General features: G+C 58.8%; 1 protein-coding gene and 1 pseudogene across 1 annotated transcript in view; both read right to left on the minus strand.

Moving 5' to 3' along the window:
* The window catches only part of LOC140898141 (olfactory receptor 6N1-like), a 35,408-nt gene extending 28,951 nt beyond the window's left edge, over positions 1-6,457 (minus strand). The window contains 1 exon segment of the mRNA XM_073311585.1: positions 6,384-6,457. The gene's annotated coding sequence lies outside the window, so the exon portion shown is untranslated.
* Positions 1,387-18,239, minus strand: LOC140898142 (von Willebrand factor A domain-containing protein 5A-like; annotated as a pseudogene).
* Between the last annotated feature and the right edge of the window lie 529 nt (positions 18,240-18,768).

Consider the following 18,768-nt stretch of genomic DNA (forward strand, 5'->3'; position numbering starts at 1 on the left):
AACCTCAGTTTCCCACGAGGTTAGCAAAGGCATCACTGCCCAGTGGCACTAAGCAAAAGGCAATTCTGGGTTTCTAGGCCTCAGTGACTGACGGGCATTGCTGTCCTGCCCACAACCCCTACCTTTGCCGATGTCCTCGGTCCTCACCCACAGCCCCCTTCTCCCCCACCCCGTTCCATCTCTGGGCTCACACACACACAGCTGTGCTGCTGCCCCTCCATCCCGACCCGCAGCCCCCTGCGGTCCCAGCCCTGACTCCCTGACAGCTCTGCTGAGGGATCTCAGCCCTGACTGACAATACCCCTGTTGTGCCCATCCTAAAGCTGCCCATACATCACAGCAAGGAGCTGTCATTGCTGCCCTGCCCCAAACACACAGCGCTGACAGTTCCCATCTGTCCTGACCCTCTGCGATCCAAGTCCACCCCACACCAGAGCTCTGTCAATGCACCACAGTTGTGACCGGCAGCTCTCCTCCTGCACTGCTCCTGCCCTGTCTGCAGCACGCAGGCGAAGGAGCCTGGCCCAGGCCCTGCGTCCTCACAGCTCTGGTATTTCTGTGGAGTTCTGAGCTCCGGCAGCCCCTGCCAGGCCAGGCCCAGGCCAGAACTGAGCTGTCTCCATGCCTCACAAAGCAGCTTGCACTTCTCCCCCCTCACCCACCCACTCTCACAGAACAAGTGTCCTTCCTTCCAAGAGGGTGCAGAAGGGAAATACGCATCCTGCCCCACACCCGAGCGAGAGAAGAGGACAGCAGGGATGCATGCACCCACACCCACACACTGAGCAGGTCTCATTCCCTCCAGCCGGGGACAACAACAAAACACACACACAAATACACAAAAAGAAAAGGAGGACTTGTGGCACCTTAGAGACTAACCAATTTATCTGAGCATAAGCTTTCGTGAGCTACAGCTCACTTCACAGTATGCATCCGATGAAGTGAGCTGTAGCTCACGAAAGCTTATGCTCAAATAAATTGGTTAGTCTCTAAGGTGCCACAAGTACTCCTTTTCTTTTTGCGAATACAGACTAACACGGCTGTTACTCTGAAACAAATACACAGGAGATCCCACAGCCTCCGGCAGGGGGAACACCCTCACACACATACTGTCCCAGATCCACAGGATCCATGCTGCGCCCCCAGCTTTGGAACAGTCCCTTGGCGGATCCCCTTCGATGGGCTAGACCCCCAAAGGGTCTCACTCTCCCTTCAGGGGAGGCCACGTGGCCTCACCACCTCCTGGACTGACCCTCTGGGGCTCCAGCCCCCCTGCTTCATCCCGTGAGCTCTGTCCAGCGGAGCCAGACTCCTGAGAGAGACGTGTCCACTGTGCAGGGACCCGGGCACCTCCCCCAGGATTTGCGGTAACATTCGGGCAGCGTGTGCAAAACAGCTGGGTTTATTAGTCACGTAGACACAGCCTAGGAAGCTCTTAAGTTAGCAGAGAGAAATGAAGGTGAAAACGTCGTCCGTTCTGGTCAGCCCGGGGCCCCACCCAGCCGCAGTGAACCCCATGTCCAGGCTGTGTCTGTCGAACCTCTGCAGTCAGTTCCCAGGAGAGAGAGCGTCCGGAAGCCGCCTCTGACCCCCCAGCTCACCCCTTCCCAGTCCTCCGTTCTCCAGCTGGCAGGTGGGTGTCTTGGCTCAGCTTCCCTGCGAGAAGGGGGAAAATCCAGGCAGCGCTGGCATTGTCTCTCTGGCCCCCTTGTTCATCTGGGTCAGTTTCAACCAGTTCCTTAACGACTCTTCCTGCCACCCAGACAGGGAGCTGACAGGCACACTCCTCTGTCTTTTAGCCTTTCCTGAAAACACAGGGAGTCCTTTTCCCCCGCACTGGGTAACCACGTGACATAGAGGGGAAACCAAGGCACATAGTAAGGTCATAAAAATATAACCAAAAATTCCACCTTCCTCACATATATACATACACACAGAGCAATATATCACCAAAAATGTTAAACTTCTGTTACAGTTCTGGGTCTTCATAGTGTGAATCAGAATTCACCTTCCGTGACTTAAGTGGGGTTAATGCATTGGGGCACCTGAGACCCTGATTTGTCTCCAGAGGTCAGTTTCTAACCTTGGTCTCACTGGTGTAAGTTTGGAGAAGAAGAAGAATTCATAAGAATAGTCTGGAGCACGTGATGGGGATCCAGAGACCTTAGCTTTAATATCGGAGGTGGCCCTGACTGTCTTTGCGACCTCAGCCAAATCACTTATGCAAAAGTTTTCAAACTCAGGTGCCTAAAGTTAGCCAGCAAAAATCCTTACTAATCAAAGTGGCCAGACTTGTAGGTATGTTGGGCACCTGCATTTCTCAGTGACCTGTCTGGGAGCCAGGGCTGCCCAGCAATCCTGAAAAACACACCCAGACCATAACAGAGACATTAAGGCTAAGATTTTCAAACTGCCGAAGGGATTTGGATGCCCAATTTCTCTTCATTTCTAGGGGAGTTAGGCATCTAACTCCTTTAAGCACTTGTGAAAATTCCACAAAGCACCTAAATACCTTTAAAAACCTGTCCCTCTGGATACTAGGATTAGATGCTTTTGAAAGTATGTCCCATCTCCTCTCTGTGCCTCAGTTTCGCCAAATGGGGCTGAGGTCTACGGTTGTGCCAGATGAGAGCTAAGTTTGGCACTTTGAAAGCAGCTTTATAGAAGCTAGATGTCCAAATCCCATTGAAATTCAGTCGGATTTAGGTGCCTAATTCCAGCCTAATTATTAATTTTAGGTCCCCCAATTTGAAAATGTTGGCCACAAATCAATCTTCCTAAAACTGTTCATTTGGGAAAAGCAGAGGTTGCAATTTTCATTGAGGAGCAGGATGCTTAATGCTAAACGATTCTTTTGAACAGCCACGGATCAGTTTCACTAGGAGACGTATAGGTTCCCAGCTGTTCCAAGACCGGAAGGGACCCCCGTGATATAGTCTGTTCTGGGCATAGCACAGGCCAGAGACCCTCACCTACAGACCCCAGCGAGGCGGTGACAGCTGAGCGTGTGTTGGAGGCATTGGACTGGCCCTCGGCACTCCCAGCTCAGTTCCTGGCTTTGCCCCAGACTCCCTGTGTGGCACTGAGCGCGTCACGTAGGTTGATGTTTTCAAACTAAATATGATGGGAATTGTGTGCCCAAATCACCTTGTCAGGATTGGAAAATATCAACCTTAAACTCTGCCTCCAGCTGAGGATCTGGCCCACAATCAGCCGTCACTCCATTGGAGTCACTGGGCAGATCCCCAGGTGGTGTGACCCGGCCGTAGCTCCACTGGACTCATCTCCTCCCTGCGTGTGCTCAGACACGACAGTGCTCAGAGGCATTTACCTACCTAGACAGACAGTGAAGGCAAAACCTGTCCCCACTGAGATCAAAGGCCAACCTCCCATTGGCCCTGTGTCACCAGGATTGGGGCCTACGTGCGTTCCCTGCTGGTGACTTAATACAAAGGCAAATCTCAGTGGGTGCCTGGGGCGCTGCGATCCCATCCACAGTCGAAGCGCCCCAACCAGCCCTTGCTGATTAGGAGTTTGGACTGACAAATGGGAAGCATTTGGAAGTGAACTGGTAAAGAGAAAAGATGGAGAATACAGCAGATCTCCATGAAATTCTGGCTGCTTCATGCGGTCGCCAGAGGGCAGCAAAGGATAAGGAATGAGAGGGAAGCAGCATTATAGGGACTGGATGGAAGGGGATGACTCCCTGGTCTCTTCTGGCCTTGGAATCTATGGGACCATCTCATCTTCCCTCGTGTGTAACACAGGCCCTAGCACTGGTCGCATTCTGGGCTGTATTAACAGGAGGGTCGTGTGTAAGACGCAGGAGGTAACTGTCCTGCTCTACTCGGCCCTGGCGAGGCCGCAGTGGGGTACTGTGTCCGGTTCTTGGCACCACACTTAAGGAAAGATGTGGACACATTGGAGAGAGTCCAGAGGAGAGCAACAAAAGTGACCAGAGTTAGAAAACCTGACCTGTGAGGAAAGGTTAAAATACTGGGCATATTTTGCCTTGAGACCAGAAGACTGAGGAGGACCTGCCAACAGGCTTCCAATAAGCGAAGGGCTGTTCTGAAGGGGACGGTGATCCATTTTTCTCCATTGCCACTGAAGGGAGGAGAAGCAGCAATGGGCTTAATCTGCAGCAAGGGAGATTCAGATTGGATATTAGGAAAAACTCGCTCTCCCTCTCTCTCAGGGTAATCGAGCTCCGGAACAGGCTTCCAAGGGAGGTTGTGGAATCCCCGTCACTGAAGGTTTTTAAAACCAGGTTGGACAAACACCTGTCAGGGATGGTCTAGGTTTACTCTTGCTGACTCAAAGATTAAAGGATTTATTCCAAGAGGAGGTGTGAACTATACATTTGATAAGTGAAGTTTCTTGCTCAGAACTATTTCTGCTACAGTAACTGACCAAGATGTTACCCATCATGTATCTACCCCAGGTATTATACTGCACCCAGCACTGTCGTATCCGACTCCCAAGTATTTTTCGAGTTATCCTCATAGCACAACTGGAAGTGGGAATATCATCAGCATCCTCATCCCTATTTTTCAAAGGGGAAACTGAGGCACAAAGCAATGAAGAGACTTACCCAAGATGACGCTATGATTCAGTGACAGAGCTGAGAATCGAACTCAGCACCCATGTTCCCCAATCCAGGGCATCACTGGGATGCTCTCTGCAGGCCAGTCTTAGATATTGCACCCCATCAATATTTTGAGGACCACACTGTATTAAGTTTATGTATCATTGTGGGCCAGGAACTGTACATAACTCCATGGGAAAGGGCTATACCAGCTCCTCCAGGAACCAAAAATACCAGGGGAGGGGTGAGTAGAGCAAATCAACTAACCATCTATGTCTACACTGCACCCTACGCCCAGGTTCTGACTCATGTCTGAGCCCAAGGCCCCCTTCTGCGTGCACACAGATCAGTCTGACTCAGCGCAGGAAGCACTCAGGGCCAGGGTCCTAGGATGCTGCTCGGGGGATGGGTCAGAGCCCGACTCCCACTGAGACTCGGGTCCAAGCCCTGTCACCGTTCAGTGTGGACGTGGGTCAAGCCGCAGACCCGAGTCAGAAGGTCTGCACAGTGCAGTATGAACATGTTAGCACAGCTAACCCAGACCCAGCATTGTAAACCCAGGCTTCCAATGCAGCGTGGACACTCAAGCACAGGCTTGGAAACACCGAGTCCACAAGCCTGGGTTTACAATGCAGTGTAGACACCCCACCGCAAACTGATCCGCTCCCCAGAAGTTCCACGCCCTCACGGGGGTTCGCACACATTGGGTTAAGCTGGCTTTTCCAGAAACCAGGAAACAAAGAAAGGACTTTTGCTCTGAAAGGATGAGCTTGAACTGACTCGGACCCATCGACGGACAGGACCTTCTGGGCTGGCGGAAGCGTTGGAAAGACTCTGACCTGCTGGGGCCCCATAAGACTGACGCGTGACTCCTGCTATGCTCAGCGTGTTTACATCGGTTTCTTGTCTTGGTTTCTCTGTGATGCTTTTACCACAGTAGAAGCCAGAAGTCCTGAGTCCCAGTCCCCACTACTCAACCCGCTAGGCCACATTTGCCTCCAGGAACCAAAACAGAACCCGGGAACGCCATGAGCCAGTCCCTGCCCTAGTCACTAGCATGCCAAGCCCAAACAGAGCCAAGGAGAGGACCTAGGAGCCAGGACCAGACGGGAAGGGATGGGGCATTACAGGCTGGAGGGTTCATACATTAATGGGTGTGCTACAGTACGTGAGGCTGTCTTTGGTCACATACGTGTGAGTACAGACAGTCGTATGATTTTATTTTGTTATTCTGTGTGTGGATTTTCTATCTATCTATCTATCGGCTCAGGTATACAGACTGGCTCTGCTTCAAAGTCCACTAGAGTCAGCTGGAAGCTGGGATATCCAAATGCACCGAAGGGAGCTAGGCAATTAGCTTCTACCAACGGAGTTTATCTAAAGACCACTGGAAAGACTCACGCCGGCTGGAGTTTTCAATGGGAGCTGGTTCCCCAGCTCTCTCTGAAAGAGCCTTTCCTCTGACTTCAGGTGGTTTGGACCAGGATAGGAGGTTGGCATTTTCAAAGAGGACAAATCCCCTGGAACTGGGTGCCTCAACCACTTCTTCCAAAATCCCAGCCACAGGGTTTAATTTGCAAAAGCCTAGTAATATGGGCTAAAATACTGTGCCCATTGAAGTCAAAGACAAAACACTCTTTGATTTCAATGGGGCCAGGATGTCACCGCTGGTATTGAAGTTCCCCTATTCATAGCGGGAAGTGAGAATTAAGATCTCTGAATTCCGTCTGGCCTTTGGGGAAATCTCCGTCCCAGGGCAGCATTCCTTCAGGCCTTAAGGCAATTAATCCATTACCTGGTATCTTAATCCTTCCCTGGAGTCGCTGCACAATGTGGCTGTAAATTGAATTTGTTGAGTTGCCTTCTCAGACACGGAAAGGCTGAAATAGGGACACCTCCCAGCACAGAGTCATATGGTGCAAGCTGTTCAAAGGAGGTCAGTGCTGGCTAACATGAAGTGGGAAAACTGTTTGCTTCTTCCTTATGTTCCTGCAGTTTCTTGATAAAAATAGCACTTTCTTTCCAGGGAATTAACCAGCTGAGGTCTTTCATCGTTTGCTTGAGTCCCAGGATGTCCTGAGAAGGGCCCGGTGCTGTCCAGGATGGACACAGCGTGAGCATTAACCGTCGAGATGGACGGTCAGGTTTTGAAGCATTTCTTCCTGTGGTAGAGAATTCAGCAGCTGGTGAATGGGGACAGATTCACAACACGCAGCATGGGGCAAGCTTCCTCCATCTGCTGCCTGATTCCACCTTTCAGCCTTCACCGCGGAATTGCATTTGCCAACACAGCATTGTTCAGCTGGAAAATGACTGACCAGCTCTAGTCTGGACCTAGGCAGAGAGGAAATGAAGAATTAAGCCAATCACTGTGCTCGTGTTTGCATTCAGGATTGTCCAGCAAAGAGAAAACTGCCATTACGACAAAAGGAGGTCGTGTTTGGACAAGCAAAGATCCGGTTGGTCTGCCTGGCTGTCCAACAGTGGAACTCCGTGCAGATGGGACGAGGTTGACACTGGATGGCTCATGCAGGGTGAGGTCAGTGCAGCCACCTCTGGGGTGGGGGCCGGGGGCTGTTTACAGAGGGACCCCTCAGTCATTTGTAAAAAGCGAAGAAATGTGCAACATTGATGCAGGCGATCACGAGGACTCCCCCACAATGCGGAGAGGAGGCAGCGGCTGTGAGCAGCGTGGGGGTTATGCAACAGTGGGTCAGAGTGGGGTGGAGCCGGGGGGCAGCCATCGCTCCTCTTCAGCCAGCGGGAGGCAGATGCATCTGAATTGGTGGCAGTGGTGGGATCCCAGCTGGGGGTTTGCTCCGGGCTGGGCACAGGCTGGCCAGGTGGGTCTGCACCCAGTGGCCCCTGCTGGCCCTCGGGCTTCCAGTTGGACGCCCAGGGTAGTTTGGGGAGCGAGTGCGGGGATCCTGGAGGGGGCTCAGAGCCCGAAGATGGCAGGGCCATCGTTGCAGCCCAGCAGGGCGTTGGCAGCTTCCAGGCACTCGCTCAGCTGGGCCCCTGAAATGAGAGGGGGTTACTGGAGAGACACCAGCCTGGGGAACGAGGGGAGGGCCTGGGGGCAAAGGGAACAGAGCTCACAGCACGTGCGGGATTGGCGTGGGGGTTGGGAAGCTGGGAAGTAAAGGTGCTGGGGGGCGGGGCACGGAAATCCCAGAAGGGTGCTGGGATTGGGATGGGGAGAGGCTGGGGATGGGGGCTCTTGAGGGCTGGGCTGTGGGACCCTGGGGCACAGGAATCGCAGGAATGGGGGCCCTGGGACCCATAGGGCACAAGCTCTCAGGGCCCTGAAGGAGGCTGGGCTATGGGACATGGTGGGCAGGCTCATGGCTCTGGGCCGTGGGAACAGGGGCATGAGGATGGAGGTTCCAGGGGCCCAGGCTCAGGGGCCCCATGGGGCAGGGGCTTTAGGATCAAGTCCCTGGACCCTGTCCCTGCCCCCCACCCCACAGGCCCCCTCTCACCTGCTCAGTCCCGCACCCAGCCCACAGCCTTGGCCTCCAGCAGCTCGACTCGTCGGGCTGCCCCATGGCCCGGCCGTGCAGCCAGACCATGGCCAGCACTGTGGCCCAGATGCTGGGGGTCACGTCCTGTGGGGGGCAGGATAGAGACAGCCTGAGTCAGCGCCCAGCCTGGCCCCCTCCCCTGACTTCCATCCCTCACCCAGCCCTCCCCCTTTTCTACGGACCCCCCACTCCATCCCCCCACCCCGACTCGGAGGGTTCCTATAGCCCCCGCTCCAGCACCGTGGACCCTCTACCCAGATGCCCAGTGCCATGTCCAGGGAGTGGAGAGATGGCCTGAGACAGAGCCCAACCTGGGCGCCTCCACCTGGCCCTGGGCCCCCTCAATCCAATGCTCCGACCCCGTTAGGGGGTTCCCAGCCCCCCGATCTGGGCCCGTCTCGCCCACTGGGCTCCAGATTCAGGGGTCCTTTAATCCAGTCACCCACAGACTACCCCCCATCAATCTCATCTGGGAGCAGAGAACAGGCCCAACCCATGGCACCTGCCCCCGATCTCTCCCCTCTCCTCTGCACCCCCGCTCACCTCACTGGGTATCCTCCCCCTGGCGTTGGTCCCGCTCACCCCCAGCACAGCAGCCAGCCGGGGGTCCAGGTTCCACCAGACGTCGGCATTTTGCAGAGACACCAGCCTCAGCAAGGGAGACTCCTCCGGTGCCCGCTCTGGGGAGAGACACAGGGAGATGGGGCTGGCACAGGTTGTGGGTACAGAACAGCGACATGGCCTGTCCAGGCTGGGGGACAGCCAACAACCTTAACTGTCACCCTCTGTGTGTCCTTATCTCTGTCTCTCCAGGGGTGTCATTAACCTGCTCCTCTGCACCCTTTACCTGCTCTTCTGCACCCTTTACCCCACCACAGACATCCTTAACTCTGACCCTTCTTGCACCCATGGGATGACAATTAACTTTCAATCCGAGATGGGCACCCAACTCCCTGTGACTGTTCCTGCCCAGGCATTAATTCCACGACCCCACAGTGTTTCTCAATCACAGTCTGACCCCGGAACCATCCCCCACTACAACCTGCGATAAGGACCTATGTCTGGAGAGAGACACAAGAGTCTAAAGGGGTAGCGGGGGATGGGATGTTACAGAGTCTATATGATAGTATAGCCATGCATGGGCCAGGGTTACGGGGCAGAGTTAACGTTATCTGGGCTACAGTCACTTTGTATTTCCAGACTCTCCAAATGCAGGTTTTAAGGTAACCTTCACTTTAAAATTTCTGCCTTTTGTGGGTTTCTTCGTTTATAAACCAGAAGGTGCCAATAAAGACTTTTGCCCCTGAACTCGCCTGTACAAACCTCCAAGCTCAGACCCAGCTTCACAAGGTTTTTTTGCCTGGGAATTTCCCTCTGGGTTTATTTCACAGAAAACTGCTCAGAGACATTCCTGTTATGAAAAACTACTAATCTCACCCCCCCCGCCGCTCCCCACACACATCCTTAGCTCACTGACACAAACCTTACACCCCAAATTCCACCTTCACAGAGTTTTTTGCCTGGGGGTTTCCTTATTTTTTTATTCATTTTCTTTCAACATAATTTGCTTCATGACACACACACAAAAAAAAAAAAACAGCCAAGAATTCCCCCTCCCTCAGCGACACAAAGGTTTTTCACCCAGGAATTTCCTTCGTTTTCTATGTAGTGTTTAAAGACTTGCACAGCTCCATGACCTTCCGGGCACATGGGTCTCTAACCCGATGAAGCGTCACCCTGGCGTTGGCCCACCCCCGGAGTCCTGACTCCCAGCCCCCTTCACCGTTCTGGGGTGCCGTCTCCGGTGGGGCCCCCTGATTGCAGGACTGTCTGCCCTTGTGTTGGGCCCCCCCGGCTGAGCTTTGGAAGGCCACGGAACCAGGACAGGCGCTTGCGAGGGAGGAGATGGCCGGCGCTGGACTTTGGGAGCTTCAGGCACGCGGGGCAGAGGTACTCACGTGCCGCAGCCAAGTCACGGGACAAGCGCCCGAAGACGCTGCGCTGGTTCGGTTCGTCCAGGCGCACTCCGCTCGCCGGCCGCTCGCAGATGGGGTCTCTCGAGACGCAGTCTATCATCTCCGTATAGTCCATGATGAAATCGAAATTTAGCGAGTAGATGGACAGACACAGAGACAGACGGACATGAAAACAGACCCAGAGAAGCAAAGGGAGGGAAGAGAATTCCGCCCCCGCCCCCAGACACTTAGAGCCAACGCACCGCTGGGACCCCTCCTCCATACCCCCCAGCCCCTTTCCCCGAGCTGGGACCCCCCCACACCCAGCCCCATCCTCCTCTCCCCACAGCTCCATCATAGCCAGGATCTCCCAGCTCCTGCCCCTTCCCCCCTGGCTGTGACCCCCAGATCCAGTCCCCACAGCCCTATTCTTCTCCCACCAGCCAGGACCCCTCCTCCAGCCCCAGGGGATGCAGGGGTGGGTGCTGCACTCCATGGTTGAGGGCAGGATGCCAGGGGGCGAGAGGCCCCTACTAGCCAGGTCTGCTCATGACAGCAATGTGCCCGCCCCTCCTGTCCCTGCATCTGTCCGGGTCGGTCTGTCTGTCTGACTGGGTCTGTTTCTCTCTCTGCGTCTCTCCGTCCTGTCCCCGTCTGGGTCTGTCGGCTGATTCTCGGTCTCTATCCCTGTCTGACTCTGGGTCTCTGCATGCCTGTCTGCCTCTGTCCGGCACAGGTCTCACTCTTCCGGCTTGCGGGGGGGCGGGGGGCGGGGAAGACACACCCCCGTGGGCTACTCCCTATCTCACCCTGCCAGCCCTGGGGTCCGCGTTGCCCTGGAGCAGGGAGGGGACAGCACAGACCCCGGGAGTCAGGGGGGCAGGGAGAGGGGCAAAGGGACATTACCCCATAAACATGACGCCCCCTGCATGCCCCTTCTGGGTTCCCCCCGTGCTGGGATCCCTCCCTGAATTGCCCCCCTCCCTGGCGCCTGGTTCCCCCCACCTCCCCGTACCGCCCCCAGTGCCAGGTTCCCCCTCCCACCCGAGTTCCCCTCACACGCTGGGTCCCCCCATCTTACACTGGGATCCCCCCGTGCTGGGATCCCTGTCTGAATTCCCTCCACCTCCCCCAGTACCAGGTTCCCCCTCCCACCCGAGTTCCCCCCACATGCTGGGTCCCCCCCTGGCGCCAGGAGCCCCAGCCCCTTCGGGGGTTACCTGCCAGCAGGACATCCCGTCTCACCAGCAGCCCCTGCACCAGCTGCCCCCGCTCCATGTCCACCCCCATGTAGGCCGTGAGGGAGCAGACGACCCCCGAGCTCAGGCTGGCCTCCAGTACCCGGCGCCCGTCCCCCTCCAACCCCGCGCCCACGGCCCCCTCCAGCTCCAGCAGCAGCGACTTGGCTGCCAGCCGGTGAACGGGCAGCCTGTGCCAGGGAGAGAGATTCACGGGGTCAGCCCTGGACACCTGGGTTCCAGCCGCTGCGGGGAGGGGTGCAGGGTCTAGCAGGATGGGGGGTGAGGGTGCCAGGACTCCTGGGTTCTATCCTGGCCCCGGGAAGGGAGTGCGGTCTAGTGGTCACAGAAGGGGGCTGGTCCCATCCTGTCTCTGTTCTGCTGGGGTGAGGACGTGGGGGGGCAGGACCCAGCTGCCTGGGGTGGGGGATGGGAGCCCGGGGAGCATTGCTGTCACCTGTCTCCATCCTGTGGCTGCAGGGAGAACTGCAGCGTCTCCTTGTAGGTCTGGTCCTGGATGCGGTACTGCAGGGTGATGCCCCCCATGGGAATGTCTCGGGGCTGCGGGGAAAGAAAGGTGGTCAGAGGCGGAATGCAAGGCAGCAGAAGATGCCCTGGGACCCCTCAGACCCAGCTTACAGAATAAAGGGGTCAAATACACCCAATTAACACCAGTTGGGGGGCTGGCTTCCTAAGCCCAATGGCCATCATTAGGGTCCAGAGATAACAATCCCCATTGAGCTCAATGGGGCTGGGGTAGCACAGAGACTTCCAGCCCAGTGGCCATCATCAGAGGTCAGAGTTATCGATCCCCACTGAGGTTTCATCTACACGACATACTTTGGTAGAACTACATCGCTCAGGGGCATGAAAAATCCACACCCATGAGCGGCGTAGTTACACCGACCGTAGCCCCCCGTGCAGACAGTGCTACGTTGGCAGGAGATGAACATTTGTAGTGTAGACCGGCCCTGAGATCAATGCAGCCAGGCTAGTACAGAGACCTGCAGCCCAATGGCCATCGTGAGGGGTCAGAGTTAACAATCCCAACTGAAATCAATGGGGCTTGGGTAGCACAGAGACCCCTGACCCAATGGCCATCATTAGGGGTCAGAGTGAACTCTCCCCATTCAGAACAATGGGGCTGGGGTAGCACAGGGAGCTCCAGCCAATAGCCATCGTTAGGGGTCAGAGTTATCACCCAGGAGGGGACTGTGGGACTCCTGGCTCAGTCACTGACCACATGCCCTGGGGGCACCCCAGTTCGGGGGACCTCGCTCTCTCACCTGGGGCTGACCGCGGAGCTGGGCGTAGACGAGGCACCGCTGCCCAGCAAAGATCACCTCGGGGTCCCAATGCAGCAGCTCCGCCTGCATCTCAGGGGGCAGATCCCAGCTCAGTGAGATCCCAGTCAACGCTGGCTGCATGGCCCACTTCAGAGACTGCGGCACCTGGCGCGGGACCGGCACACACAGGTTGGGCCAGGACGCCTGGGTCTTATCCCCAGTTCTGGAGGGGAGTGGGGTCTAGTAGGCTCGAATGGGGGAGCTAGGAGCCAGGATTGCTGGGTTCTCACCTTTGGCTGTGTGCAATCCTGGCTGGTGATGAACTCGGCGCTGCCCCCCACTCCTCGGGCGAAGCCTTTGATCAGAGCCGTGGAGGCCCTGTCCCTGATGCCGAAGGAGAAGCACCTGATGGGGGGCAGAGACTGGAGGGGGAGGGGCAGAGCTGGTGGGACCCAACCAGTGCTCTGGGGGGGGCAGGGCAGTTGGAGAGGGGCCAGTAGGGCTGGCTGGACTGGGGGGGGCTCCCCATGCTGGCGGGGCTGGGAGGCAGGGTGAGGCAAAGGGTTGGGCAGATGCTGGGCACTATGGTGGTGGGGATCCACATGATGGCAATGCTAATGGGGTTAGGCACCCCCAGTTACTTGTGGGTCCCCCGATGATGCTGCACCTCTGCAATGATGTCCTGGGTGTTCTCTGCCTCCTCGTCCGTAAACACGAACAGCTGAGCGGGGGAGAGACTCTGTCAGAGCCGGGGACCCCAACCGCCCCAGAGACACCCCCTCCCTGTTGGGAATGGGACCAGCCCCCTGGAGAGTCTGCCCCACTGACCCTCCCAGAGACCCCCAGCCCCATCCCTCCCTTCCCAGAGATCTCCCTTGAGGGGCTGACAGACGGGGACTGCTGACCTCCCCTATCTCTGTGACCCCCAACCCCTAGGCATGACCCCAACCCATCACCTGTTCACCGGCCCCTGGAGACAAGAACCCACCGACTGCTGTGGGCACTTTTCCATGAACTCCCTCCTGACCCCCCCACCAGTGACCTCCCTGCTCCTCCCGGCTGCAGGGCACCCCCCAGAGCTGGGCACAGCACAAAGCGCTGCCCCTCCCAGCTCTATACAGAGGTACCCGCCCCTGGCAGTTGCTACCTGCCACGTCCTGCTCACACCCCCAGGGGCACTGGCCCCCCATCTGGCCCAGAGCCCCAGTCCCACTCCGAGCAACCTCTTGGCCCCGCTCGGCTGCCCCACAGGGCTCCCAGCCCCTCTCCGATCCCCTCTCCCAGGGTCTCCCCCTTGAACAGCCTCCGAGGGGAGCGGGGCAGGGGGGAGGGAGGGCTGGCAAGGAGGCGCCTGTAATGGCGTATGGCCCACAGCAACAGCTGGGAGCAAACACCCCATGGGCGGCAGCGGGGCACTGGGAGTGGGGGGGGCGGGGCTCAGAGTTACTGCAGAGAATCCTTCCTAGGGGGCTGGCTGGGGGGGTCTCGCCCTCATCCTCTGGGCAAGCTGACCCCCACGTGTGGGGTGGGGAAAGGATTTTCCCCTGGCTCAGACTGGTAGAGACCCGAGGGGGTTGGTCTCCTTCAGCAGCCTGGGGCACTCACTGCTTTGAACCGGAGCAACTTGGGGGAGTCGCTGTGACCTGACGCCTGTAACTCAGGGTTTGGGGGTGCCGGTGACTCAGCCTGAGGGGCGGGGCTGTCCCCGGGGGGAGCGAGGAGCTGAGCAGTGTCACGGGGGGGGGGGGTGGCGGGCGAGGAGCTGGGGCCTGATGAGATGATCATGATGTTCCCTTCGGTCCTGAAAGTCTGTGAGTCTGTCCCCGCAGGCCCGCATCCCTCTCTGAGACCCCCCACATCACCCCTCGGCGCCACAATCACCCTCCAGGCCCGCCCCAGGATGCCCCTCCGGCTGGCCCTGGCACCCCGGTACCTGGCGTGGGTGCCCGTCCCGGCAGGGGCTGCGGTAAACGGCTCGTAGTGGCTCCAAGATCTTGGTGCCCCCAGGTTAGCCTGGAGCAGCTGGAGGCGCTTCAGGGACTCGGCCTTGGTCTGCTGGGTATTCTCCACGCTCTGCCTGCGGGGGGCGCCGACAGGTCTGGGGCTGAGACAGCCGGAGCCAGGGACACCCTGCCCCCAGCCAGCCCTGCCCCCTCACCCACCGACACCCCTGTCCCCCAACCAGCCCTGCCCCCTCACCCACCGACACGCCTGTCCCCCAACCAGGCCTGCCCCCCACCCACAGACACACCCTGCCCCCAACAAACAGACATGCCCTGCCCCCTAACCAGCCCTGTCTCCAACCCACGGACACCTCCTGCCCCCAACAAACAGACATGCCCTGACTCCCAACCCACCGACACCCACTGCCCCCTAACCAGCCCTGCTCCCTAACCAGCCCTGTCCCCAACCCACCGACACACCCTGCTCCATAACCAGCCCTGCCCCCTAACCAAGAGACACCCTCTGTCCGCTAACCAGCCTTGCCCCCTAACCCAGCCAGCCCCCTCCCTGCCCTTCGGACTCACGGGTAGAAGGACTCAAACTCAGACCCAAAGCCATAGATGTTGAAATAACAGCCCAGGGGAAAACTCTTCAATAGGAGGACCAGGGTCTCCTGGGGACAGACATACGGATGGAGAGTCAGCCCCACGGGCCCAGCCAGCCTGGGTTGCTCCCCCGGCACGGCCCCACGGGCCCATCTAGCGCAGCCTCCCGCCTGGCCGTCCCTTGGTGCTGTTGATGCGCTGGCGGGACAGGTCTCTGCGTCCATGGGGCAGGCCGTGCTGCCGGAGCGGCCCAGCAGGAGGATGAACTCCCCGGCTGGCTCTGGGCTGGCACTACCTGGGGCACTCTGGGCAGCAGGGTCATCACCACGGTCGGGTCGCCCATTAGGGAGCCTGCGGGGAGATGGGGGCCAGCCCCTAAATGGGGTGGGCGTGGGGTCGAGCCCCTGTGAGCCGCCCCCTCAGAGCCCCATGACTGCCCCCAGAGACCCACTCCCACTGCTCTGTCCCTCCCCCCACCCCCTCTCTCCTTAGATCCCCCCACCCCCAATACCCAGCCCCCCAGTGCCTGCTCTCCCATCCCCAGTTCTCCCCCATGCCCCGCAAACCTGCAGTGCTCCCCAGTGCCCGCCTGCTCCCAGACACCCCGCCCTGTCAAGGCCAGCTCCGCCAAGACCCCCCCCGCTCCTGTCCCCTGACCCTCGCTTGCCCCCAGATTCCCCCAGCACCCACCTACAGCAGTCCTAGGACCCCCCTTTCCCCCATCATCCCCCTCATTGCCCCGTGCCCCCCCCCGATCCCATGTCACCGCTCAGCACCTACCTCACCCTCCCCAGATCCCCACCCCATGGATCCCCCTCTGCGCCCCCGCCCAGGGGTAGTAGGGTTCAGGATCCCCTCCCGCACCTGGCTCGGCTCCGGGCAGCCCCGCCTCCAGCACCGCGCTGGGTTTGGGTGGCTCCGTGTAATACACCAGCAGCTCCAAGTCCCGGTCCCACGGGGGGGCCTGGGCCAGTGACACCTGGGGGGCGACAGACACACAGTCACCTCCACACAGTTCCTGGGGGGGGGCAGGGTCCCGCTGGCTCTCGCGCCCGGCTCGGCACCCCCCAATGGAGACAGGGTGCGGGGCAGACCCTGGGAACGCTGGCTGCCCCCCCCACCCCCCCGGTTAGGTGGAGAGAAGAGAAGGAATAACAATCCCAAAGGCCAATGCGGGAACTTGGATTTTCCTGGTGAAAAATTGCAAAAATTTGACATTTTGGGGGGGGCTAAATCTTTCCAATTTGGGGGTGGCATTTTCCTGGTCCCCCCACCTCCATTTACTTCCACTGAGAAACAAGGCGAGGGAAAATCCCAGACACTAAAAACTTACAGAGCCCAGCGACTGCCCGGGATTGCATCCCCAAACTGGCAGATTTCAGCCTGTCCAGATTTTCCCCAGAGAAATTGGGAAATTCCCCAAATCCGTTGGAGTCGCTCAATTCCCCCACCCCCATAATCACCCAAAGAGTCTGGCCCACGCTCCCCCTTTCGGGACCCACCCCCTGCCCTACACCACATCTCTCACCCCCTGGGACCTTCCCCCCCAGCCCACAGCCCCGTTCCCTGGAACCCACTCCTCACCCCAGAACCCTCCCCCTTGACCCACCCCCAGCACCCTCCTCCCAGTGGGGATGGCCGGGACCCAGGTGTCCGGGTGAGCCCTTACCTGGGCAGTGGTTAGATCCCTGGCTGTATAGCTCAGGGGGGTGAGGGGGCAGCTGGAGAGCAGTGGATGCTGTGGGGCGACTGCAGCATGGCGCTTAGGCTCAGGGTGTAGGGCAGCTCCCCGTGGAGGACCCACGGGACCTCCTGGGTGATGTTCTCCCCATCCCACCCTGCAGAGAGAGACCCGGGGTGAGGGCCAGGGGGCTGGGAGAGTGGGGGGGAGGATGGGGGGTATGAAGTATTCGGGGGGTATTGGGCTGGGATATCAGGGGATTTCAGGATGGCTGGGGTGGGTCACATACCCTGGGGGGGTCACTTACCGCAGCGAACACAGTGGTGGCCTATTGGGCATTATGGGGGCTATGTGGGTCTTTCACTGTGGGGTAACGTAGAAGGGGCTATGGAGATTTCAGGGGGTTACAGACTGCGGGATCACTCACCATGGGGTGTGTAGCTGGGGTTCTGGGGGCTATGTGGTACAGGGAGCTATGCGGGATCTAGGGCACCTATAGGCCTGGTCTCAACATGAGGCATGTCAAAGGGGTGCAGCATGGCTGGAAGCACACAGCTGGAGTACAGGGGAGTATGGGGGGACCTGTGGGTCTCACCATGGGGCGTGTGGGGGGGCTGTGGGTCTCACAGTGATGGGGGTAGGGGATCTGTGGGTCTCACTGGAGGGCGTGTAGCGAGGCTGCAGGGGGATCTGTGGGTCTCACCGTGGGGCGTGTAGCGAGGGTGCAGCACGGTTGGCAGCACGTAGCGGGCGGCCCCATCATGCTCCAGCAGCAGCTCGTAGGTGTAGCTCAGGGTCAGCATCGCCTCCTCCCCGGGGGGTAAATTCCCCAGAGAGCAGCTGAACACGTTTCCCCCGGCCTCCTCCTGCTGCAGCAGAAACGAGCTCTGCCCCCCGGCCAGTGCATCGCCATACAGCTCCTGTGCCTGCCAGGAAAGATGGGGTCACCCTGAGATCCCCTTGACATCCCCCTGCCAGCATGTTCCCATACAGCTCCTATGCCTGCTGGAGAGACAGGGTCACCTCGAGATCCCTCTGCCCCCCAAAATCCCTCTGCCCCCGATATTCCCCTGCCCCTCGGCCAGCACTTCCCTGTTCACCTCCTGGAGAGACGGGGTCATCCCGACATCCCCCTGTCCCCCAAGATCCCCTGCCCTCCCGACGAGCACATCCCTGGACAGCTCATGCACCTGCCGGGAGAGATGGGGTCACCCCGAGATCCCCCCAGCCCGGCCCCCTCCTCTCTTCCCCCCAGGACCCCTGCCCCCCAGCACCTGTCTCTTTTCCTGGAGATGGGCCTGGATGCAGGCCCCCCGCAGCCAGGCCTGGAAGGCATCGACAGCCGCCTCAGCGTCCACGGGGAATTTGAACACCGCCTCCACGGGCCCCAGCTCCTCGTTCCTGTGGAGCAGCTGGCAGCCCACGTCCGCCACAAAGCCTCGGATCAACACCGACACCGAGCTGCGGTGCAGGGGCACTGGGGGCAGGGGGATATCAGCCACAGACCCCCCCATGGGCATGGGGGGGAGGAGCCGTGTCAGCCATGGGGCCACCCTCCCTCTCATGGCACCGTCCCCCGCAGCCCTGACTCACCCGGCTCCTTGGAGCTGGTCAGGAGGCCGCAGCTCATCATCTTGGCTCCGGGGTCGGGGATCTGTGTGAGGGGAAGCGGGGGGGGGTGAGATACGGGGTTCCCATGGAAACTGATGGCCACAGGGTGCCCTGACCCACACACACTCGGCAATGGCTCTGAGACCCTAGCCCCACCCCCCTGCTCAGCCAGGTCCTGTGGCAGGGAGTCCCACAGGCCCAAGCTCCCGAGATCAGAGTCACGGCTCTGCCCCAACTGCACCAGCCCCTGGCAGGGAGGGGCAGGCAGGGACTGGGGTACAGCTGGGAGTTGGGGGATGGAGAGAGAAACACAGGGAGGTATATGGGGATGGATGG

This window comes from Lepidochelys kempii, chromosome 14 (genome assembly GCF_965140265.1).
Source record: "Lepidochelys kempii isolate rLepKem1 chromosome 14, rLepKem1.hap2, whole genome shotgun sequence".
NCBI lineage: Eukaryota > Metazoa > Chordata > Testudines > Cheloniidae > Lepidochelys > Lepidochelys kempii.